Below are 25,249 nucleotides of genomic sequence, written 5' to 3'. Positions count from 1 at the left end.
TACAGAAAGGAGGAATCAAAGAGGCCTCCCCAAAATCTGGTGGATCAAAAATTGAGACCTGGGGAAAGCAGGTCCCTGTGTAATGTAAACATTATGCTGACTAAGTTTAGGGACAAAAAAGACGTCTTCATCCTCACGTCTATTCATGCGGACAGCAGCACCCCAGTTCCTGTAAGAGGAGGTAACGCCACAGCCCTCAAGCCTGTGTGCATACAAGAATACAGCCAGCACATGGGAGGGGTGGACCCGGCTGACCAATTATTACAGCCATACAACGCGATGCGGAAGTCACGCGTCTGGTATAAAAACGTTGCAGTGCACTTAATTCAAACAGCACTGTGTAATTCCTTTATATTATACCGCAAGACAGGAAAAAATGCCCGGTATCTTGAATATCAAGAACAGGTAATAAAGCAATTACTGTTCGAAGACCGGGCAGAAGAGGGTGCAAGCACATCCCATGGAAGTCAGGCCAAAAGAGTTGTACCGGGACAGCACTTCCCGACCGAAATACCCCCCATTGAAAAAAAGAGACGGCCCTACAAAAAATGTTGCGTTTGTTACAAAAATGGACTTAGAAAAGACACAGGTTATCAATACGACACTTGTCTCGATAAGCCGTGGTTGTGCATCAAATAATGTTTTCGTTCTTATCATTCTTCTCTAAAGTATTAATTTAATGAATTCTCTAATTTTGTTTTAAACCCTTTTGCTTTTTTCATATAGACGTACAGATATATTATCCCTATTTCCATTAAATTACATTAGTGCCCATTTAAAAATTGGAATTATACCTCAAATAAAACAAACAATTTCATTATACCCCTAGATGAATACTGGAGGACGGCGTTTTCTGCTCTGTCACTTCAGAATATTGTGCCTGGAATTTATCTCACTAGGCCCAAAAAGCCACAAGGCATTTCAGTTTTATGCTTTCCCATAATTCCAGCTAAAAATATATGGTCAACATTATCAATATACCCCTAAATGAATACTTTCAGGATCCGATTTAAAAATGGGGTCACTTCTGGAGGTGTTACATTGTTCTGTCAGCTTAAATCCTCTGTAAGTGGAAGCTATATTCTGAAAACTACAGGGTATTCCTTTGCTTTTGGGCCTTACCATGTTGACAATGATCAGATGTCTGCCTAAGTGGGGGTAATTTTGAACAAGAGAAACAGCTAAATAAACATTGGGGTACATTTCCTTACTTTCATGTACTGGGTACGATGAAAAATTTCCTATAAATGACACATTTGTGTGAGAAAAAAAATCTAAATTGTATTTTTACACCGGTTATGCATCAATTCCTCCAACAAAATGTAGGCTCAAACTACCAGCTACAACCATGAATAAATTCCTTGAGAGTGTAGTTTCCAAAATGGAGTCACTTCTTTGGGGTTTCCACTGTACTGATACATCAGGGTCGCTGCAAATGTGACATAGCACCCAAAAACCATCTATGCAAAACCCAAATGGCACTCCTCACCTTCTAATCCCTGCAGTGGGTCCAAACAGCAATTTATTACCATATATGGGGTATTCCTGTAATCGGGAGAATTTGCTTTACAAATGTTGGGGTGCTTTTTCTCCTTTATTCCTTGTAAAAATTAAAAACTTCTATGTTTTTCAGAAAAAAAAAATATTTTCATTTTCATGGACTAATTCCAATAAATTCAGCATAAAACACGTAGGGTCAAAATGCTCACTATACACCTAGAAAAATTCTTTGAGGGGTGTTGTTTCCAAAATGGGGTCACTTTTGGGGGGTTTCCACTGTTTTGGCACCACAAGACCTCGTCAAACCGGACATGGTGCCTAAAAAAAGGAGGCTTCAAAATCCACTAGGTGCTCCTTTGTTTCGGAGGCCGGTGCTTCAGTCCATTTGCACACTAGGGCCACATGTGGGATATTTCTAAAAACTGCAGAACCTGGGCAATAAATATTGAGTTTTGTTTCTCTGGTAAAACCCTCTGTGTTACAGAAAAGAATGTATTTCAAATGAATTTCAGCAAATAAAATGAAATTTGTAAATTGCTTTAATTCCTTTGAAACACCTAAAGAGTTAAGAAACTTTCTAAATGCTGTTTTAAATACTTTGAGGGGTGCAGTTTTTAAAATGGAGTGGTTTATGGGGACTTTCTAATATATAAGGCCCTCAAAGCCACTTCAGAACTGAGCTGTAGGAGCGGCTGTCAAATACCTCGTTAAGGGGTATTCTGGTTACATGCGCATGCGCACTGCCACTCCATTCATTCTCTATGGGAGCGCCGGAGATAGCCGAGTTCAATGTTCGGCTTTTTCCGGCGCTGCCATAGAGAATGAATGGGGGGGGGGGGTAAGTTGTTGTAATTTGCAAAATCGTGCGGCCATAAAGGGTGTATTAATTCATGGGCGCACGATTTTGCAGATAAAGGAACGGTTTATCCGCGTTAACATGCGGGCACTAACAGGCTGTTTGACAAGCCGCACCGAACATGGTGCCGGCGCGGTTGTTAGCCGCGTTGCGACCCCGTCATGGCAGCTTCGAGTGGCCCTACCCTGCCCTTAAAGGAAATAATTGATGGACATAGTTTTCACCCGTGTTGAAGTTTGTTAGGTGCTGCCTGTATATAGTTCATTACAATGCATTGCAGAACTGTTAGCAAAAATGCAAGAGGTTCAGCAACAACTTTGGCAGCGCGGTCATTAACTGCATGCGGTCAGACATTATAAAGATGCAGTTGACTGCACAAAAAAACACATTGTAATATAATAGCAGAAGTCTGTCCATAACAAACATTTCACCATTGGCTTCTATTGACCTGCTGCAGTTTAAAAACGCAACATAAACGCACTGTGACTGCACCGTGTGGCCTTACATTTAGAACAATGCAAATTTTTGCACATTTTCCCTAAAGTTTGGTGTTTCTCACAAATAAATATTGAATTTATCGACCAAATTTTTTCACTATCATAAAGTAAAATATGTTACGAGAAAACAATCTTAGAATCGCTTGGATAGGTAAAAGCATTCCAGAGTTATTACCACATAAAGTGACACATGTCAGATTTGAAAAAAACAGCTGTGTCCTAAAGGCCAAAACAGGCTGTGTCCTTAAGGGGTTAAAGAGTAACTGTACTTTTAAAAAAACTTTTGATATGTCGTAAAGACATAGACAATTCACTGATTGGGACTAATGAGTAAAATTTGTACATTTTTATTAAAATACTCGCTAAAATCAGGGGTACAATCACCACCGTGACAAAAGCCCACCGTGCTAAATTATTGAAAAAATATATATATGATAATACATTTACTGATTAATTGCGAACCCTACTGAATGAATATACTTATATGATATATGGGATCAAAAGACGTTTAAACATTGGTGTTACAGCAGATAGCACCCACAAAAACACCGGAGTCTCCAGTTACCACTCCTGAGAACCCCAGTGCCAGGGTAAAATATCAATGACGCTGTCAACTACACTATATATCCCCTCTCATGTCTGTCCCTATGCGTTTCTGTATACTTATTTCATATGGGGTCTGTTCATTATGAAGCTGGCTACTATGCCAGCGATATTAAATTGTGTACGGATATTATGTTCCAACTACACACACGGAAGCTTGCTCGCATTGATATCAGCGGGCACGCTTCTCTCAGGACTCGGAGTATATATAACTTATACTCCGCCTCCTAGGCTGAGGCCAAGCCCCTATGCTGACAAATCAGTATCGCAAACGTCATTCGTGACGTGTGGTCATGTGATGCCCGGCATGTCAGGTGACATGCCCGGAAATCACAGCCACCGCCTAACCAAACGCGCATGCGCAGAGAGAGGCAGCAGAGTGCATCTCATTATAGCCTCTAGCCCTTCCCGTCTGGGGGGAGGAGTAGCCTATTGTCATGAGAATTAAGAATGCTGTCCAGCTCCAGACGGCATCCTGGCAACCAATAGTCTAACATGCCCTCTGGTCCCACACTATAGGAAGTAAATAATCGAAGCATTAATGTACAATGTAGTACAAGGTGACTCACAATGCATATATAAGTGGAACACCAGTACCAATATGGAGAATTCAATTTTGTTTATGCCTGGACTAAAATAGATTGATGTTTAAATAAAGCACGTATAATTTGTCTGCTCATTCAAACCATCTGGTTGTATACATGACAACCTATAGATCCACTGGGCCTCTTTTCTTAGGATCAAATTGTCCCAGTCCCCTCCTCGTTTTGGTTGACGGACCAGTTCAGTCGCCTAGAAGCGTAAACATTCCGCTCTTCCTTGATGTTTCTCATGTATATGTTTTGATATGGCAGTATCCCTTACATTTGTCACATCCCCTACATGTTCTCTAATGCGGCGACGACATTGCCGGATAGTCTTACCCACATAATTCAGTGGGCAAGGACATGTAATCAGGTAAACCACCCCTGCTGTTCTACAGTTCACAAAATCTCGAATATCATATTCGATTTCGGTGGTGACACTTTTTAATTTCTTCCCATTCTGACTAAAGTTGCAAGCTCTGCAACTGCCACATCTGTATGTACCCGGAATCTTTCTCTCCAGCCATGTTCCCTTTTGCGGTATTGGATCAAAGCAGCTATGCATCACTTTGTCCCTTATATTCTTTCCCCTTCGGAATGTGACAGATGATTAGTTAGTGATTCTGTCCACTAAATCCATATCTGCACTGAGAATACGCCAATATCTCTTAAGGATTTTCATTACTTCTGGTTGTTTAGAGTCAAATGTGCCTATAAGTCTTGTGATGTTCTCTTCTTTTCTCTCTCTTGGGACCAAAAGGCTTGTTCTATCTGAGTATCTCTCCATCTCATAAGCCTTCTTCACTACCTCTTTAGGGAAACCTCTTTCCCTCAATCTATTTCCAAGATCCTGTGATTGTAGTTCAAAATCTTCTAGGGAACTACAGTTACGGCGTACCCTCATAAACTGGCCCCTAGGGATGCCTCGTTTGAGAGGATAAGGGTGGCAACTGTCCCATTGTAAAAAGCTATTTCTAGCTGTCTCCTTACGGTACACTTTAGTTCCAATAGTACCTTCCCTCATTTTTGTAATCTTAAGATCTTAAAATGATAGTGATTGGTCACTACTATCACTAGTGACCTCAATCCCAAATTATTTTCATTTAGAGCTGTCACAAAGGCATTAAACTTTTCAACTGATGAATTCCAGAGTAACAACAAATCATCAATGTATCTTATCCAGAGACCCACTGATGATGTCCATTTAGAGAATTGGTCTCCGAAAACCACAGTCTCCTCCCACCAGCCAAGGTAGAAATTGGCATAGGTGGGGGCAGTTGTACTCCCCATTGCCGTACCCCGCTGCTGATGGAAAATGCGATCTTCGAAGACAAACATATTCCTTTCAAGTACAAAATGTAACAGTTGCAACACAAACGCATTTTGAGCCATATATTGGGTACCTTGTGACCTCAGGAAATAACCCACTGCTTGGCAGCCAAGCTCATGCGGTACAGAGGAATACAATGCCTCTACATCAAGACTTGCCAGCATTGCACCCCGTTCCAGCGTGATACCATCAAATTGTTTCAATACTTCCATAGTGTCACGGACATAAGATGTCAGGCTAAGAACGAAAGGACGCAAAACTACATCTATATATGTGCTCACATTTTGGGTTAGATTATTAATGCCTAATACAATTGGTCTACCATGTAAGGGAGGGTAACCCTTGTGGATTTTTGGTAGACTATAAAAACATGCCATAGTTGGAAATTGTGGAAGGAGAAAATTGAATTCACTAGAACTAATAAGTGCTCTACTTTTTGCATCCTGAAGGATGTCTAGAAGCTCCCTCTTAAACCTTATGATGAGATTGTCCTTGAGGATTGTATAACAATCAGGATTGAGTAGTATATCTTCACACATCTTTTTGTAATCCTCCATATCTACAATGTTCCCACCCTTATCGGATGCTTTTAGAACTATATTTTCTTTTCCAAAGTATTAAGAGCCTCACGATCAGAGGGGGACAGATTATTTTGCATACCACTCATATCCTGATCCAACATCCAGACAAAAATATAAGGGAGGTGCCAGAGGCAGAAATAGAGGTCGTGGCAGGGCCTCTACTAGCTGTGGCAGTAATTTTTTTATCCAACAATCTCCCAATCTCCTGCTACATGCTGAGGGGACAAAAGGATTTGTAAAGGGAAGAGGGAAGGATAAATTACAAATCATTAATTTATCAGATCATAGTTTAAAGGTATCAGAGATAATGCTCTTTGATAAGGGGCTTTCATTTGTCCCCACAGTGAGATTTGATTTGTTTACCTGGGTGAAGGATTTACACCTTTTTGCTCGGAAATTAAAATGGATAAAGTTTTTCAAGCATCACAATAAAGGGAAATGTAAAAAAATGGGTTTAGAGGAGTCTGATTTGGAAGGCATAGATGTTCTGGAGGAGTTATGGGAGGAATCCAATAGAACTCCAGGGCAAGGCCCATTTCCTAGTTTGAAAACAAGAAGTAGGAAACTACTGTTGATCTATTTGTTGAGTTGGTGAGAGATGAGCTGAGTCCCACCGGTGGCCCCAAAAAAATGGGCTCACTCTCTCAGAATCAGTGGTTTCACTTTCTGACGTAGAGGGATCAGACTCCCTTAGCCCCTTATTCTGTTGTTGCTGGGAGACAAAACCGTAAGCCTTTTTCTCCCTAAATTCCTGCAGATCTCTCTGGAATTGGAAGTGCTTAAGTTCCTTTATATGATTTGTAAACCTCTCTAAAGATTGCTGTAAGGTCTTATCTATTTTCTCAAAACCTGGAGTATCCACTAGACACTTTACTATCTCAATTTCTTTTTTCAACTCTACACTAGTGTGCTCAAACTGAATTTTCTCCTCCTTCACGAGGACTTGCATTAGTCTCAATGAGCAACTTGTGATCTCTAGCTCCCACCTCTCCTTTATTGCTGTTGTCTTTAATCTAGAGGCTGGGGCAATGGGGATACTCAGACCCCTTGGTACTATTTTATTTTTGAGATCGTTTTCAAGACTTTGAATTTCCCACCAACTTCTGGTATAATCTTTATGCAAAAATGTGAGATTTTTAAACGTAGATTTGAGGGATGCACCTTGTGTTGTCTGTAGTAATTCACATTTAGAGAAAACACTTTTAGCCTCGCTCATCCACCCCTTCATGCTTAGATCAGGTAGCACAAAGGCAGCCATTCCCAATGTATATTTAAGAGCTGTAGAAGATTTGTAAATATTTCACTGTTGTAGATGATATCACTTGTGCACCCACAATTTTTAGAAATAGACAATTCACTGATTGTGACTAATGAGTAAAATTAGTAAATTTGTAGTAGCGGCTGTCAAATACCTCGTTAAGGGGTATTCCAGTTACATGTGCATGCGCACTGCCGCTCCATTCATTCTCTATGGGAGCGCCATAGACAATGAATAGGAGGTAAGTTGTTGTAATTTGTAAAATCGTGCGCCCATAAAGGGTGTATTAATTCATGGCCGCACTATTTTGCAGATAAATGGACGGTTTACCCGCGTCAGCATGCGCCACTAACAGGCTGTTTGACAGCCGCACCGAACATGGTGCCGGCGCGGTTGTTAGCCTCGTTGCGAACTTGTCAGGGCCGCTTGGTGTGGTCCTAACCTACCCTTAAAGGAAATAATTGATGGACATTGTTTTCACCCGTGTTGAAGTTTGTTAGGTGCTGCCTGTATATAGTTCATTACAATGCAATGCAGAACTGTTAGCAAAAACGCAAGCAGTTCAGCAACAACTTTGGCAGCGCGGTCATTAACTGCATGCGGTCGGACATTATGAAGATGCAGTTGACTGCACAAAAAAACGCATTGTAATATAATAGCAGAAGTCTGTCCATAACAAAAATTTCACCATTGACTTCTATTGAAAAATGTTTAAAAATGCAACATAAACGCACCGTGACTGCACCGTGTGGCATTACCCTTATATTTAGAAAAATGCTAATTTTTGCACATTTTCCCTATATTTTGGTGTTTCTCACAAATAAATATTGAATTTATCGACCAAATTTTTTCACTAACATAAAGTACAATATGTTACGAGAAAACAATCTCAGAATCGCTTGCATAGGTAAAAGCATTCCAGAGTTATTAGCACATAAAGTGACACATATCCGATTTGAAAAAATCAGCTGTGTCCTAAAGGCCAAAACAGGCTGTGTCCTTAAGGGGTTAAAGAGTAACTGTACTTTTTAAAAAAAACTTTTGATATGTCTTTACGACATATCAGAAGTTTTGATCGGTGGGGGTCCTTGTGCTGAGACCCCCACCGTCACTGAAATAAAGGTGCAGAAGCGTTCAGCTGACCGCCCTGCATCTTCAGCTGTGGGAGACGCTTTTTGTTAGGCTAAAGGCGACGCACATAGATAGTTTATGACTCCAACTAATCAAAACTTCTCTATGACATATGAAAAGTTTTTGGAAAGTATCGTTAATCTTTAAATTTTTTAAGCCCTTTCCTCATAGCAACAGAGGGGAAAGGGGGAATAAGGCTGGGTTCACACGAGCACATTAACGTCCGTAATGGACGGACGTATTTCGGCCGGAAGTCCCGGACCGAACTAAGTGCAGGGAGCCGGGCTCCTAGCATCATAGTTATGTACGACGCTAGGAGTCCCTGCCTCGCTGCCGGACAACTGTCCCGTACTGTAATCATGTTTTCAGTACGGGACAGTAGTTCCATGGAGAGGCAGGGACTCCTAGCGTCGTACATTACGGACGTTAATGTGCTCGTGTGAACCCAGCCTAACGATTCATCAACTTAGATGTGATCATTACTAACTGTCAGAGACACGAAGACCGGCTTTCACCGGAGCCGTCAGTCCAAGTGACCTGACGGAATTAGATTTAATGGCAAGATACAGCTGCTCTGTATAGAGAATACATAGAAGTTGTATCTTAAAAATTACAAACATTTTAAATTAAATTCAATTGAAAAGTTGCTCAAAATCATCTAAAACATTGTTTTATTTAAAAAAAAATATTTGGAGTTCAAAGCTATACATAGTTTTAAAGGAACTTTCTACAACTTCTGCAGCTCTTTCTGACCAGTTTGTAGAGAATTTTTCCATATCATCAGAGCTCAGTAGGGTTGATCAAAGTTCATCAAAGACGGTTCTTGAAGATCCTGTTTGTATACGGAATAGTTTGTGTATATCTTAGAGATATGGATCAGCACTCAAGATTACTTAAATTTTTTCCCGTTTTTTCCCGTTTTCCATTTAGCAATGAGAATTTCCACAATTTCAGTAAAATTCTCTTAACCTGGTTTCAATGAGAACGAATCACAAATTATTTCTCTATACTTTGTCCTTATATTTCATATTATTAAGATTACTGGATTAACTAGTGCCAAATTAATTTCACTTTAAGTATAATCCAAAAACAAGGCCGATGACAATGCTGTTATATTAGAATTACTCTGTAGCAAAGTTCTATAGTAATCATCAGTCTGACTTGGATCGGCCCAACAGCTCAACGGCACACTTGCCACCAGGCTAACCCATCATTGACCTGAAACCCAACCTCTGCAAGCATAGCATCTCTGTACGGCAGTAATAAAGACCCCTCCCCACACACTGAGTCAAATTTAGATCACCGTTTACAGTTATCTAGGGTGGATTAAGTAAAACCGTAGGGAGTAGGATCTTGTAGACATATATTGGCCACCTAAACCATCCATAGAGTTATGGTTATGTATAGTAGTGTAGCAGAGCCAAGTTTGTCATTCGGCACAATTCATGGTGATAGCACAGTATTTTACCTGAAGAGAGTTATCACAGTACACACAAAAAAAACAAAAAAAACACGTTAGATGACAAGTTCAGCTCTGCTATATTTGTCTTTTTCCTAAATGTCTAGGAAGAGAAATCATCTGAACCTTCAGCTCAGACTTCAGTATATTCATTTCGACTTGATGATAAAAATAAAAAGATCAAAGACACAAACAAATATGGAACTGAGATTATTGAAACCAGTTCATTTTCAACCCCAGAGAATTCTCATTTGCTGGTTTATCTTATTTTCTTAACCTTGTTTCTCAGGAGATGAATTAGTGCATTTTATGATGAATTACATCTGCTGGTATATAGGCCAATGAGCAATAAAGGGTCTCGTCTTTATCATTCATGGTAATTAGGAGCCAGATAAGCTCATCTGCAACTCATTAGAGATTTCTATCATGCTCAAGGTCTTAGGCCGTATCTCTTTAACCCGTATATTGATAGAGCTCAGCCTTGCATGGTAAGACGTGTACTTTCATAAGTGGAGCGAGGTTGTACTGTCACTTGTCCATGTCAACATAGAATAATGTCAGCATATTACAAAAAGTACAAGAGAAAAAAAAGAACAAGGAGCCCAAACTCACCGGTAGGTTGCCATCCAGCCACTGCATGGGAGCTACGAAAACTTCATTAAAAAAAAATCAAAAGGGCCCTATTTAATAGACAATGATGATCAAAACTAGTTCCCAACCTGTTGCACTTCCTTTGACATTAATTTAGAGGTTGCGTAAAGAGCGTATTGTACTTCTTCATCTCAGTGGGTCACGGTTCTGAAAAAAGTATAACAGACTTCCCCAAGTACCCACCAAATCTGTGTGATAGGGTATAAGATAGGGTATTAGCCAGATGTTTCTAAATGTGGCCCTGCAAAAATACCTTATGATATTTATATTCCAACATTAATATCGGGATTGAAGCCACTGGGTCGCCACCCAATCGAAAAAATGGTGGCTCTTCGCTCATAAGCGAGACTTAAAGGGGTTGTCCAGTTTAGATAACCTATTTTCATATACCCTATTGGGGAATTCGGAGGTCATAGTGAGGGGTCCTCTGTTCAGGATTCTCATCTCTTGGCCAGAGTGAAGAGCGTTCACAAAGCGAATCTCTCAAACTCGAGGACTTGTAGTATTCTGCATTACACAAACAACCCATTGATTTAAATGGGCACTGTGTAATACCTAATTTCCCCTGTGGTGGTATTGCAGGGTAATTGAACACTCACAGCTGATCGCTGAGGGTTCCAGCAGAGGGTTACTTTGTGTCCAGTTTATTGTCAAGAGACCCTTCTAATTAGTAGAGATTGTCCAAAGTGGAGCACCCCTCATTTGGATTTTGGCCACTGGCAAATCTTCTTTAACCCTTTCCCAACATCAGCCATACAAATACTGTGCACGTTGGGTGGGGGAGTATGGTGTGGGGTCACGGGCTGAGCCCGCTCCATAGAATGAGCGTGTCGGTTTTATCTTACACTTCAGTGTAGTGAGCTGTATCCCGCTGGAGCGCGATCCCGCTCATTTAACCCAATAGCTGCCGCGGCATTTAAGTGGTTTGAAACAGGAGCGGCACCCTGTAACATTGAAAAGCCCCTACCACGACGTGATCATGGGGTGCCAATGGTTGGCATGGCAGCCTGGGGGCCTGATGTAGGCCCCCAGGTCTGCCATCTTTGTGCTTCTATGAAGCCTAGTACAACAATATACTGCAATACATTAAAATGGCAGTGTATCATGCAAGTGATCCAGTGATCACTGGTTCAAATCCCCTAGGGGGACTAGTAAAAAAAGTTAAATACAGTAGAATAAAGATTTTTAATAAATAAAATAAAAAAATATTAAAAGATAAAAAAAAATACTTTTCCCATTTTCCCCCCAGCACAATGTAAAAAAATTAAAATGTAACCTAACTAGTATTGTCACGCCAGTAAAAATCTGAACTGAACTATTACAATATATCATTAATTAGCCATGCACAATGAACACCATAAAAATAAAAAAATTAAACCGCCAGAATCGCTGTTTATTGATAACTTCATATCCCACAAAAAATAGAATGAAACGTGATCAAAAAGTTTCATGTACCCCAACATGGTACCAATAGAAACTACAGGTCGCCTCGCAAAAAATAAGCCCAATCGTTAATCGACGGAAATAAAAGTTATGGCTCTCAGAATGTGGCAAAAAAACTAAAATGTTATTTTTAGCAAACATTTTTTTTTCCTTGTAAAACAACTATATAAATTTGTTATCGCCGTAATCGTATTGAGCCGCAAACTTAAAGGGCTTTTCCGGAACCAAACAATCTAATTCAGTTAAACTAAACAATGCAAAACAAATATTTTTGCTATATACTTACGTTTGATCCGATGTTCCTAGCGCCGCATAGCATCTTCTGTCACGTGACCGCTCGCTAACCCGAGATCCCAACTTCCTCCCCAGCCCCGTCCATCAGCTCTAAGTTACGGTTTCCTGTTCTGAGTGTACGGTCATGTCACAAATGATGTAAGTGTACCATGTGTTTAGGGGTTGTACAATGTACTAATAATCCTATTCAGAGGATGCGTGGTTGACACACACTGAGTGTCCAACAGGCATGCTCTGTTATTTGATAGAGCTGGGTGGAGTAGGCGGAGTAAGTCCCTGCTGCCTACGCATTGCATGCTGGGACACAAGCGGTGCATGCCGGGAGCAGAAACACAGGAAGAGAAGTGGAACGAACACACTAAGGTATACAAACCTCAAAAGGTAAACAATACAGCGTAATGTTACAATAAATAATTAAATTGAGAATACGATAGCCAGAGTGCATTAGTATATCGAAGGAGAAGCGTTGCATTGATTATAAAAAAAAATTATTTGAAAACCCCTTTAAGTTAACATGCCGTTTTTACCGCACGGTGACTGCCGTAAAGACGAAACCCCCCAAAAGATTGAGAAAAACGCTGTTTTTTCTCCTATTCCACTCCACAAAGAATTTTTTTCCAGTTTCCCACTTCATTATATGGTACATTCTAAAAAGGGTATGTTGGTGACCACCATGCAGAGAAATGGCGCAAAAAGAATGGGAGACAGCAGCCAATTGTAAATGGCAGAAACCAAACTTTTACTTTCTTGAGATACAACGCGTATTGTTTCACAAATGGGCACATTTCTTGGTGGTTACAGTCTCTTTAGTACAAGTTTGTAAGTTTCTCTCACATAGAAGCACAATGCTTAGCTGTTCCAGGTTAAACCAAATGGTGGTACTTGTCGTTAGCTTTTGGAACGGCGCATGGGTCGTCCTCCCACTGTCTGTCTAATAATACTCTGTTACCGTGATTTGCAGCTCAGAAAGTTAGCTGTACAGTCTATAGAACATCATCTACTTATTTGGGCCTACCAGACCTTTCAATATCCAGTGAGCGCCTCCTTGTTTTCCCCCCTGCGACAGCCAGCAAAATCTCCAGCCTCTTCACTTGGCAGTTCACAGCCTGCCTGCCTATTTGACAACTTCCACCCTGTCCAACTATTCCCGTTCTTCCACTAGGTACTGCCAGTCAGACAGACTTCTATTTTAGGACCCTTATCTCCTATATTACTCACCTAATCTGGCGGCTCACTCGAACCCTACTGTCCAGTTTCGCAGCATCACACTCTCCTCTCCAGTGGCGCTAAAACACTTCACTATATTGACTAAACCTCTCCCCTGAGGAACATTGCAGTGCTGTACCAATGCGTCCGCACATACAGCCACATGCCCTGATGGCTACCATCACAGTGCCCCAATTTAAAGTATAGTTACAACATAATACAATATTTACAATGGCAGCCCGTCCTGAAAATAAAAGAGAGCTTTAGGATCATGCACAAACAAATCAAGACACATATAAAAAACACTACAACATAACTACATAACCCTACAATTGCATAGAGAACACAATTTGTAAAAGTTCAGAAGTGTCGGGCTTAATGATATTTCTAAACAGCTGGTCTATATTGGTATGGCAGAATAATGAATAAAACATTGGATGTGACTGAAAAAGGTCAACATTGAAGTTACATCGTAGTAGCGGTAGTCTCGCCGTTTGAATGTGACTCGCTCATGACCAAATGTCATTGTAAAGCCCTAGCTATATATTTTTGGGCCTTACATCGTGAATTCAGGAACTTGCAGAGACATTTTAACAAGACCACCCAATGAATCACAAGGGCTGTAGCTGGTTTTCTAATGGTTGGAGAAGAGGTAAGGGTCTACATACCATAGAGGGTGACCATGCGGCTGCTATGGGGTCTTGGAGAAATGCAGCACAGCCATGGTTGGACAATCCCCTTTACTTCTGGATTGGAGATCATGTGCAGAACTTCCCTTTGTAAAGGAGCTGCATTGTCAGAAAACAATGGGGTGGTGAACTGGCCCATAAGTCATAGAAAAGTCATGGAGGGGGAAACAAACAACAGGCATTGCTATCCCGGATGGCAAAGAGTGGCACCATAATAGGGGCGATCTTTACTCTGTGGCCCCCTCTCTTATATGTACCCCACTGCGAAAAAGACATGATCTATATCAAGGTACATACAAACAAGTGAAGCACATTACGTGAAAAATAACTCAACATATAGATTTTACTCCTAGAGGAGAAAGTATTTTAAATATTGTTTTTGAGGCAGTTGGAAGAAAACATAACCCGGGACGATTTGTAAATGGGGGTAGTTATTCTATCAAATAACATGAAGGAGTTATAATCTGCCAGCTTGCCCTAAAACGGTATATGGAACGGGGTCATCTTCATGAGACAACTCCTTTAACTTCTGTTGGTTTTAATATTTACAGCTTGAGCATTTCACCTTCCATCGTCTTACATGTTGTTATAATATGAATAAGAAAGAAATTGAAAAAAAATTCTCATATATTGTAAATAGACTACACTCCATTGTGCATATTTAACTAGTTGTCTCTAGGAAGCTAATTAAAGAACATCATCCAGTAACGGTATGAAATAGGCTCTGTCAGCTAGTACCAGAGGGCCCCATAGGTAAAGCTCCCTAGAGCCTTATGAATATCAAGACCACATATTATAAGCAGTAATTATAAAAGAACACTTTCCTATTAGGATAATCTATGAATTTCCCAGGTGCTCACGTTCATGACAGAAAATGTAGAATTACCATAAAGGAATGACTCACTGACAGCAGAATGCATAAAAATATAAGTATAAACCTATGTTACAGAGAGGTACCAAAGTCCAATTCCCAGTTAATGCCTTCACTCCCCTTCAGGCTCATAGCAGCTACATAGGCTGCTTCTGTGGTGTGTATGCCCTGATCTAAAAGTTTATTTTCAGTATTTATGAATACCTTAAGGACACTATAGCTCAGTTGCAGGACCAGAAACGGCCACATGGACATGGAGGTGCTGTGATGATTACTGCAATGAAGGAAATACCCCTGCCTGTTAGTAATGTAGATAGGAATAGAGAATAGGAGGGATCCTCCAGCTCACCTGAGTATAGTAGTCACACTGTCTGTAGCGCTCGGGTCCTCGTGTCGGCACATGTAGTGAATGAGAAAGGAAGCAGTAGGAAAGGATTCAGCGCTGAAACCAGGAATGTCACAGAAAGCCATGACTAAGGACGCAGATCGCATCTGAAACGCGTAGGCACCCGCCTATTCTCTTCAACTAGCCATTGGACTCTAAAGAAACACAGATTGTCTATTTTTAAACTATCCTTTGTCGCAAAATAAAACTTGGAAGAAGTTTCAAATTTTAAGCGATATTCCTGGTTTCAGCGCTGGATCCTTTCCTACTCCTTCCTTTCTAATGTAGATAGGCCAATTGATGGCATACCCAGATCTCCTTCAGTGGCAATCAGTTTGACATTCCAGAAAACCTCTTTAAGTAGAAACTCCAGAATCAACCATACAGTATACAATATATTCACACAGGTGGGATTTTCTGTGCTTTCTAGTTAGGATCTTAGCATACTGGGATTGACAGACAACCTCTTACATACTCCCATGGAAAGGACAACAAGTTTTGTTTTACACCAAGATAAACAGCGCCATTGGTGTCTGGTAACTGCTCATCACAGCCTTCGAGCCTTCATAAGAATGAACATTGATGTTCAACTGGATCAAATGTGTCATGACACCTATACTGAGATATGGGCCAATAACTATATGTAGAGCCTACACAAAGATGTGTGAAAAAGGAAAACTAGAGAACCACCAATATAAAGAACACACAAATTCTCATATTAGTCAAAAACGTAACAATGCTTTATTAGGGATATACAGATATAAAATACATAAAAGGGAACCACATTACCCACATTACCCAAGTTCAAAGAAGGGAAACCAAATTATTAGACGGTTTGGAAAATCTCAGCTATGAGGAAAGGTTGTCAAAACTACATTTATTGACCCTTTCTTTATATAAATATGTGAATGGCCCTAATCGAAATCAATGTGAAAAGTTATTATTTTTTTGTGGAGCCCAAAGAGAACATGTGGTCACTCCTTGCTAACATATTCCCACCGGATGTGGTAACGGCTGGAAGTGCAGACAGATTTATGAAAGGGTTTCATATGTTCCTTGGGAAACACAATATACAGGGTTAATGGTATTAATGTATGATGTTAATTTAGGGATCTGTTCGATCGCCTGTAGGGATCAGAATAGGAGTTTTCCTCTCTATGCAAATTGGTCTATGCCATTCAAGGATGGTTTTTGACTTTTTTTGGATCAACTGTGATTCGTATGTATAAAAGTTTGAACTTGATGGACTTTCAATCCACTAACTATGTAAGTAAAAGTTGTTTGTATTTTGTGATATAAAGTTTTGGTGGGTCTCTTGGTCCACTGAGTATTTTACTCTGAAAAATACACTAAAATAATAAAATGAATCTGAAGACTCCATTGATCAAACAATGTTTGAATAATCCTCCTCTTGAGGCTCGTTCTGCCAATTTGTTTGAAAATTAGAAATTTACAAAACCTGCCAGATGGTTTTGCTTATCTCCAATAAAATGATGTTTGTTGATGTTACATGTGTTCTAATAGTTGTTAAGGGACCATCAGTAGATGAACAATCATTTATTATCATCAAGAAAACGATGACATAATTTGTCAAACCCGGTATGAAACATTTCTGCAAAAGGTTCTCTCAATTTGTTGTGTCTGGCATGTGGAAAGATAAAGCAAACATTAATTACTACCTTAAAAATTCATCTTCTATCTTGGAGAAACAGTCAACTGAAGTGTTAGTTTGTTTTTGGAAATCACTGTGCTTAACCTTTTTACTGCCAATGCTGTAACTGACAGGACTTAGGAGTCGGACCTTCTTTGGGTACGTTTATATGTACTATGTATATTGCATTTACTATAGTAGACAAAAGTTATAATATTGTGAAGGGGGCTTGTAAAAACACCCTTCTCACATTGCTTGCATGGATTTCCAGGAATACTGCATTTAAAAAAAAAAAACATTAAAACATTGTGGCTTGGACCTAGTTTACCCCCATTTTGACTTCAGTGAGCAAACTGTTGCATTGAAACCTGAGAATGCAGAGGCCATTGTGCAGGAAGAGATATTAGGGGAGGTGCGTCTAATACCTATTATGAATGGTGGATCCTGTGTTATCTATATATAGGTGTTACCTGTCAGTGTAATCCTGCCTGTGATGATAATGCGATGACTAGTGAGAGGTGATCTCTACAGAACAGGAAGGACCAGTCTACTATTATAAATGGTGGATCCTGTGTTATTTATATTTATATATATATATATATATATATATATATATATATATATAGAGAGAGAGAGAGAGAGAGAGAGAGAGAGGTGTTGCCTATCATTGTAATCCTGGATGTGATGATTATGAGATGGCTGCTGAGAAATGATCTCTACAGAACAGGAAGGGTCAGTCTATAGGCTAAGTGGCCAGAGTGAAAACTGCAAGATTTTAGGATTATGTTTTAATATAGATAATGACCTAGAAAGATAAAAAAAATCTCTCCAAAAGTTCTTAATAAATATGTTTAACATAAAAACTTTATTTTAACTATAGGTCATATTCTGTTGACACATTCCCTTTAATGAAAATGTCTAACTTTCATAACATCTAGAAATAAATGTTTTCTTATCACTTTTAGAGGCTGCACTCCATTCAAATGTCACCTCCATAAGGCAATCCTACATGTGAAGATCTGACATTTGAGTCCATCAACTATATCAGTTGCTGCCTCACACAATTGTCTCTCATCTCTCATTAAACATATCACTGTCATGAGGTGACTTCAATTACATCGGATTCCCCGTAATCCTACATGAAGCGTCGTATATTTTACTGGATAAAAGGACTCAGTAAACAGCACAGAGAGAGCCTAAATTGCATTCTGACACTATCTGCACAATAATCCGGTGAATAAGATATTGCAATTTGATTTATGGGATGTAGAAAAACTCGAAAGTCTTGTGTGCATCTGAGATTAGATATTAGATTAGATATCAGGTATTAAGGTTGCTCTTTTACAGGCTGTTACACAGAACAGGAGGCAAATCAAGGTTAAAAGATAACAAGGACCTCATGAATCAGGACCAGAACTGGTAGCTGGAAATGCCTTTAATAAACCTGATTTATACTGCTGTCCTACTCAATGTTTTATTTCTAGGTGACAATTAACTCTTTTATGGTGGATCACTGAAATCTTCTGCTCTCGCACTACATTGCCAAAAGTATGTAGACAACCTTTCTCATTTCTAGCTTTGACACGCTTTAAAAAGAAGAGTTTTATATGCATCAAGGTCAACGGCAGCGACAGTAACCCACCACCCTTCCCTTTTACGTACTTTGCCAACTTTTTCAAATTCTCTACATAATATGTTTCTATATAGGGTGGTTTAGGGGTTAAAGATAGTGTTTCTGATAATATCCATGAAGTTCCAGAGTGGTTTAGGGGTTAATATCTAATATTCCTGGACAGGGCCGCCATCAGGGGGGTATTAGGGGTAGTGGTGTGAGGGGCCCGGCCAAACCTAACTGAAAGGGGGGCCCGGCAACTGCCGCAACATTCTTTTGGTAGGAAAAAACGGGCCCCTGTAATGGGGCCCGTTTTTTTCACCAAAAGAATGTCGTGAGCTGCTGCTGCTGCGGGCCCCCTCCCCTCGTCATGGGGGGCCGTCAAACAGTCCGCCCGCATCGCGCACCCGATCGCGCGCACAAGGAAACTCCCGCGCGTGCGCACTCGCGAGCGCGCACCCACGAACGCCCACACCCGCGATCGGCCGCGCGCGCACCCGCGATCGCAGCCGCGGACACACATGGACAAAACTTACCTGGAGCCTGGCTGGAGGTGAAGGACTGGACGTCTGGACTGAAGACCTCGCCTGGAAGACATCGCCGGAAGAGGACTGGAGTGGGAGCAGCTCTTCTGACACGGTGAGTAAATTATCTCAAAGTGCTGTTTATGTATGGCCCTGTTCACACAGTATTTTGCAGGCAAAAAAAAATCTGGCTCAAAATTCCTTAAAGAATTTTGAGGCAGATTTTGACCTGCCCACACTATCTTGCCGCGTTTTTTTGCTGTGTTTTTTGCTCGCGGCGATTGAGGACAGCAGACAAAAAACGCAGCGAAAAATGCATTTTCTGCCTCCCATTGATTTCGATGGCAGGTCAGAGGCGGAACCGCGGCAAGAAAGGACGTGCTGCTTTTTCTTTTTTCCGCGACTGGCTCCCATTGATTTCAGATTAAATCAATGGGAGGCGGTTTTGGAAGTTGTTTGGTGCTGATTCTGACGCAGTGTCCGGGTCAATATCAAGGCCCAAAAACTGTGTGAACTGGGCCTTATTGTTAGGGCTTATTCAGACGAACGTGTAATACATCCGTGCAACGCGTCTGATTTTCACGCGCCTGGCACGGACCTATGTTACTCTATGGGGCCGTGCAGACTGTCAGTGATTTTCACGCAGCGTGTGTCCGTGTGTCCGCTGCGTAAAACTCACGACATGTCCTATATTTGTGCATTGTTCGCGCATCACGCACCCATTGAAGTCAAAGGGTGCGTGAAAATCCCGCCCAGCTCTTCCGCAGCCGTATAAACTATGAATGAAAACAGAAAAGCACCGCGTGCTACAAACATCCAAACAGAGTGTCATAATGATGGCGGCTGCGCGAAAATCACCCAGCCACGCATCATACGCTGCTGACACACGGAGCTGTTATGGACCTTTTGCATGCACAAAACGCCACGTTTTTTGCGCGTGCAAAAAGCACATGCTCGTGTGAATCCGGCCTTAGGGTAGGAACACACTAGGCATGAACACTGCGGATTTTATGCAACACATTTTATTGTGGATAATCCGCAGCGTGTCACAGTCGCAGCAGAGTGGATGAGGTTTAAACAAATCTCATCCACACGCTGCAAAAAAAAGTGACCTGCAGTGTGACTTTTGGCTTTTTAAGCCGCAGCATGTCAATGTATTCTGTGGGATCGCTGCTCCTCTGTTGCAGAAATGCTGCGGTTCTGCCGCAAAAATCACACATGAGAAGAAAAAAAGGTACTTTTTTAAATTGATAAAAAGTTTAGACTTGCCCAGGCCGTAGTCCTGGTGACGCGATCCTCTATTCTTAGAGCAGCCCCGCCTCCTGTCATGACGTTTCATCCCATGTGACCGCTGCAGCAGTCACATGGTCTACAGCGTCATCCCAGGAGGCGGGGCTACGTTCAGAAGAGAGAGATGCGTCACCAGGACTACGGCCGGGGCAAGTCTAAACTTTTTTTTCCCTGCAGGATTCCCGCAGCGGACACGCCTCACCAAACCTGAGCCACTATTTGGTGCGGTTTTGCTGGCAGAATTCCCTGCGGCTACCGAGGCGGATAAGCTGTGTCGTTTTACTCAGCATATCCGCCTAGTGTGTCCCTTATGATGTCGCTCCTGGAGCTGCTGCCGGTCTCTAAATAGGCAATTGGTTCAGTAGAATTTGGAATTATTTTTTTTTTGTGAACCAGCTTAAAAAAATACAAAACTTTTGTGTTAGGGCCTGTTCACATCACCGTTCGCTTCCGTTCCGGGGTTCCGTCTGAGGTTTCTGTCGGGTGAACCCCGCAACGGAAAGTGAAAGTGACAGCACAGCTTCCGTTTCCATCACCATTAGCGCAGTCGACTGCGCTATTGATTCCGTCCGAAAACCAGCCGGAATGGTGACGAACGGAAACCATTAGCGATGTTTCCGTCACCATTGAGATCAATGGTGACTGAAACGGAAGCTGTGCTGTCACTTTCACTTTCCGTTGCGGGGTTCACCCGACAGAAACCTCAGACGGAACGGAAGCGAACGGTGATGTGAACAGGCCCTAACACAAAAGTTTTGTATTTTTTTAAGCTGGTTCACAAAAAAAAAATAATTCCAAATTCTACTGAACCAACTGCCTATTTAGAGACCGGCAGCAGCTCCAGGAGCGACATCATAAGGGACACACTAGGCGGATATGCTGAGTAAAACTACACAGCTTATCCGCCCCGGTAGCCGCAGGGAATTCTGCCAGCAAAACCGCACCAAATAGTGGCGCAGGTTTGGTGAGGCGTGTCCGCTGCGGGAATCCTGTAGGGAAAAAAAAGTTTAGACTTGCCCCGGCCGTAGTTTAGGTGACGCATCTCTCTCTTCTGAACGTAGCCCCGCCTCCTGGGATGACGCTGTAGACCATGTGACCTGCAGCAGTCACATGGGATGAAACGTCATGACAGGAGGCCGAGCTGCGCTAAGAATAGAGGATCGCGTCACCAGGACTACGGCCGGGGTAAGTCTAAACTTTTTTATAAATTTTAAAAAGTGCCTTTTTATTTTTTCTCATTTGTGATTTTTGCGGCAGAACCGCAGCATTTCCGCAACAGAGGAGCAGCGATCCCACAGAATACATTGACACGCTGCGGCTTAAAAAGTCACACTGCAGGTCCATTATTTTTGCAGCGTGTGGATGAGATTTGTTTAAACCTCATCCCCTCTGCTGCGACTGTGATACGCTGCGGATTATCCACAATAAAATGTGTTGCATAAAATCCGCAGCATTCATGCCTAGTGTGTTCCTACCCTAAGGCCGGATTTACACGAGCGTGTGCTTTTTGCACGCGCAAAAACGTGGCGTTTTGCGCTTGCAAAAGGTCCATAAGAGCTCCGTGTGTCAGCAGCGTATGATGCGTGGCTGTGTGATTTTCGCGCAGCCGCCATCATTATGACACTCTGTTTGTATGTTTGTAGCACGTGGTGCTTTTCTGTTTTCATTCATAGTTTATACGGCTGCAGAAGTGTTGGGCGTGATTTTCACGCACCCATTGACTTCAATGGGTGCGTGATGCGCGAACAATGCACAAATATCGGACATGTCGTGAGTTTTACGCAGCGGACACACGGACACACGCTGCGTGAAAATCACTGACAGTCTGAACGACCCCATAGAGTAACATAGGTCCGTGCGAGGCACGTGAAAATCACGCACGTTGCACGGATGTACTACACGTTCGTCTGAATAAGCCCTAACAATAAGGCCCAGTTCACACAGTTTTTGGGCCTTGATATTGACTCGGACACTGCGTCAGAATCAGCACCAAAAAACTTCCAAAACCGCCTCCCATTGATTTAATCTGAAATCAATGGGAGCCAGTCGCGGAAAAAAGAAAAAGCAGCACGTCCTTTCTTGCCGCGGTTCCGCCTCTGACCTGCCATCGAAATCAATGGGAGGCAGAAAATGCATTTTTCGCTGCGTTTTCTGTCTGCTGTCCTCAATCGCCCCGCAGGCAAAAAACGCGGCAAGATAGTGTGGGCAGGTCAAAATCTGCCTCAAAATTCGGTGCGCGGTTCCAGGCGGTCGCCGGTGCGCATGCGCGGGAGTTTGCGGGTGCGCGTGATCGGTCGCACGGGCGGCGGTGTTTGACGGCCCCCATGACGACCCCCATGCTACCCAGGGCCGCCATCAGGGGGGGTATTAGGGGTACTGATGTGAGAGGCCCGGCCAAACCTAATTGAAAGGGGGGCCCGCAGCTCATGACATTCTTTTGGTGAAAAAAACGGGCCCCATTGCAGGGGCCTGTTTTTTTTCTACCAAAGGCAAGTCGCGGCAGTTTGCCGGGCCCCCCTTTCAATTAGGTTTGGCCGGGCCTCTCACATCAGTACTCCTAATACCCCCCCCTGATGGCGGCCCTGGGTACCATGATATAGTGCTGGACGGAGTACCGTTAACAGGCGGTGCCACGGTAGGGGGGCCCCGAAAATTTAGCTGTAGGGGGCCCTGAAATTCCTGATGGCGGCCCTGTTCCTGGAGGTCTAGGTAAGGGGCTGTTGGCATGAGACAAAACGTTTAACATTTAATATTCCTGCTAGTTTGTGGTGGTTTACCCCTTAATGACCAGGCCTGAAAGGTCGGGGTCTGACTCCTGGCACCCCCGCCGATCAGCTCTTTCACTGTGAATCGCCGACACATGTAGCGGAGGTTCACAGTATCACAGCCATCTCCTATTGAAATTAATGAGAAAAAGCTGTAATACTGTGAACCGCTGCTATGAATGTGTCAGCGTTTCAAAGTGTGAGCAGTAAAGGAAATTAAGGGGAAGCAACGCTTGTACAAGCGCTGCGGCCCCTCCAAAAAAGCTAAATGGCAGGAATGCCGGGAGTCAGAGCCCGACTGATGAGATATTTCTTAGGACTGGAAACCCCCTTTAATGACCAGCTAAATTTATTTGTTATTGTTTTTTTGCATTTCAGCAGCCATAACTTTTTAATTTTTTATTGTCATGGCTGTTTGAGGCTTTCTTTTATGTGGGGGAAAATGAGTTTTATTTTGACACAGTTATGGGGTACACATAAATTACTGTGTAATTAATATAATTTGTTTTTCGGCATGAATATAGGAAAAAAAAGTCAGCATTGTTTTTTTTTGTTTCTTTTTTACACTGTACTTGATTTACACTGAATAACCTGGTAAAATAATTCAATTTTTGTCTGCATTTAGTTACCACTGGGGGAGTTTGCGAAGGTATGGACAATTTAGACGGAAGTCCATCTTTACCCAAGGTCGACACTCCAAGCAACCCTAGGTTTTGGGATCTTTGGGGGCACAGGCGCACAAGATGGCCATCGAGACCGCAATAAAGACAGAGTCCAGATGTGCGTCTGCGTTGTCTCTCTTGGGTAGATAACTTATACTGGTCCATTATTACCGACTCCTTAGGAGGATCGACATCTGAGGACAGCAGGGGTTGCTGCAAAGTAGGGACCAGACTAGGAAGGGCTCCCTCCCGTTGAACCTCTTGGAGGCGTTCACAGATCCGTATATCATTCCGGGCAGACAGAAGGATGAGGTCATCCAGGGTAGATGGCAGATCCCGGGTGGCAAGTTCGTCTTTAAAGGAACAGTGTCATCACAAATTATTTTTTTATATGTTAAAGATGTTAGTGCTTTATTAAAAACGTTTATATTCATTTGTGTGTTTGTGTTTTACTTTTTCTTATTTTTACACTTTTTCTTCCCTATGGGGGCTGCCATTTTTTGTTCCATTTCTGTCTGTGTCGATTAACGACACATACAGACATGGAATACGGCAGCCACAGTCCCATAGGGACTGCGAACGGCTCCCGTCCCATTGACTTCCGTGTACGGCGTCTGTGTGGGAACTGCGCATGCGCCGCTCCCACACAGTCCAATTCGAAATTGGCGCCGTCCGGCGCCATTTTCCTGTGGACCGGAAGTCGCGGCCGGACAGTAATATTACTACTTCCGGTCGCGGCTTCCGGATTTGTGCACTTGGACCAGCGGCAGCAAACGGAGCGGACGGGCCGGAGGGAGCCGCGGCGGCAGGAGCAGGTAAGAGATTTCAATGTATGTTCGTGTTTGTGTGTGTTTACTACTGTATGTAAACCTACTACACTGTGTGTTAGCTCAAAAAATGGCGACACACAGTGTAGGAGGTTACACCGTTCAAACCCCTCGTTTATCCCGGCACTAGCCAGGATAAAGGAGGGGGGGATGCTGAGAGCTCACTAGAGCGAGGGCTTTTAACCCAATGTTGCAATGCTGCAATTTTGGGAATAGCTCCATCTAGTGACCAAAAATGGGTAGTATTATAAATTAGAATTAATTTATAATATTTCCTGACTCGTGAAAAAAATAAAAAAAATTTGAACAATGTTTAATCACCCACACACTAAATGTTTAATTAAAAAAAAAAAAACATGTTTTTCTGGCAACACAATGCCTTTAATTCTGGAAGATAGTCCATGCCAGAATGCAGCCACCAGAGCCTCATTGTACCATAACAGCTCTCCCACCAGGGTGCGGAAGTGGATGACGTACTCTTTCACTGTGGTGTCTCCTTGGTGCAGGTTAATCAAAGAGGCCGGTGCAGATGAGACCCATCGAGGCTCCTCAAACACCATGCGAAAAGTCTGGAGGAAGG

General features: G+C 42.2%; 1 long non-coding RNA gene across 1 annotated transcript in view; it reads right to left on the bottom strand.

Annotated features, from left to right (window-relative positions):
- Positions 1-25,249, bottom strand: part of LOC142748348 (uncharacterized) — a 112,230-nt gene that overhangs the window by 70,132 nt on the left and 16,849 nt on the right. The gene's annotated exons all lie outside the window — the stretch shown is intronic.

Source organism: Rhinoderma darwinii, chromosome 3, assembly GCF_050947455.1.
Source record: "Rhinoderma darwinii isolate aRhiDar2 chromosome 3, aRhiDar2.hap1, whole genome shotgun sequence".
NCBI lineage: Eukaryota > Metazoa > Chordata > Amphibia > Anura > Rhinodermatidae > Rhinoderma > Rhinoderma darwinii.
Note: the sequence above shows the minus strand (reverse complement) of the source record. Positions and strands in the feature narration are given on the sequence as shown.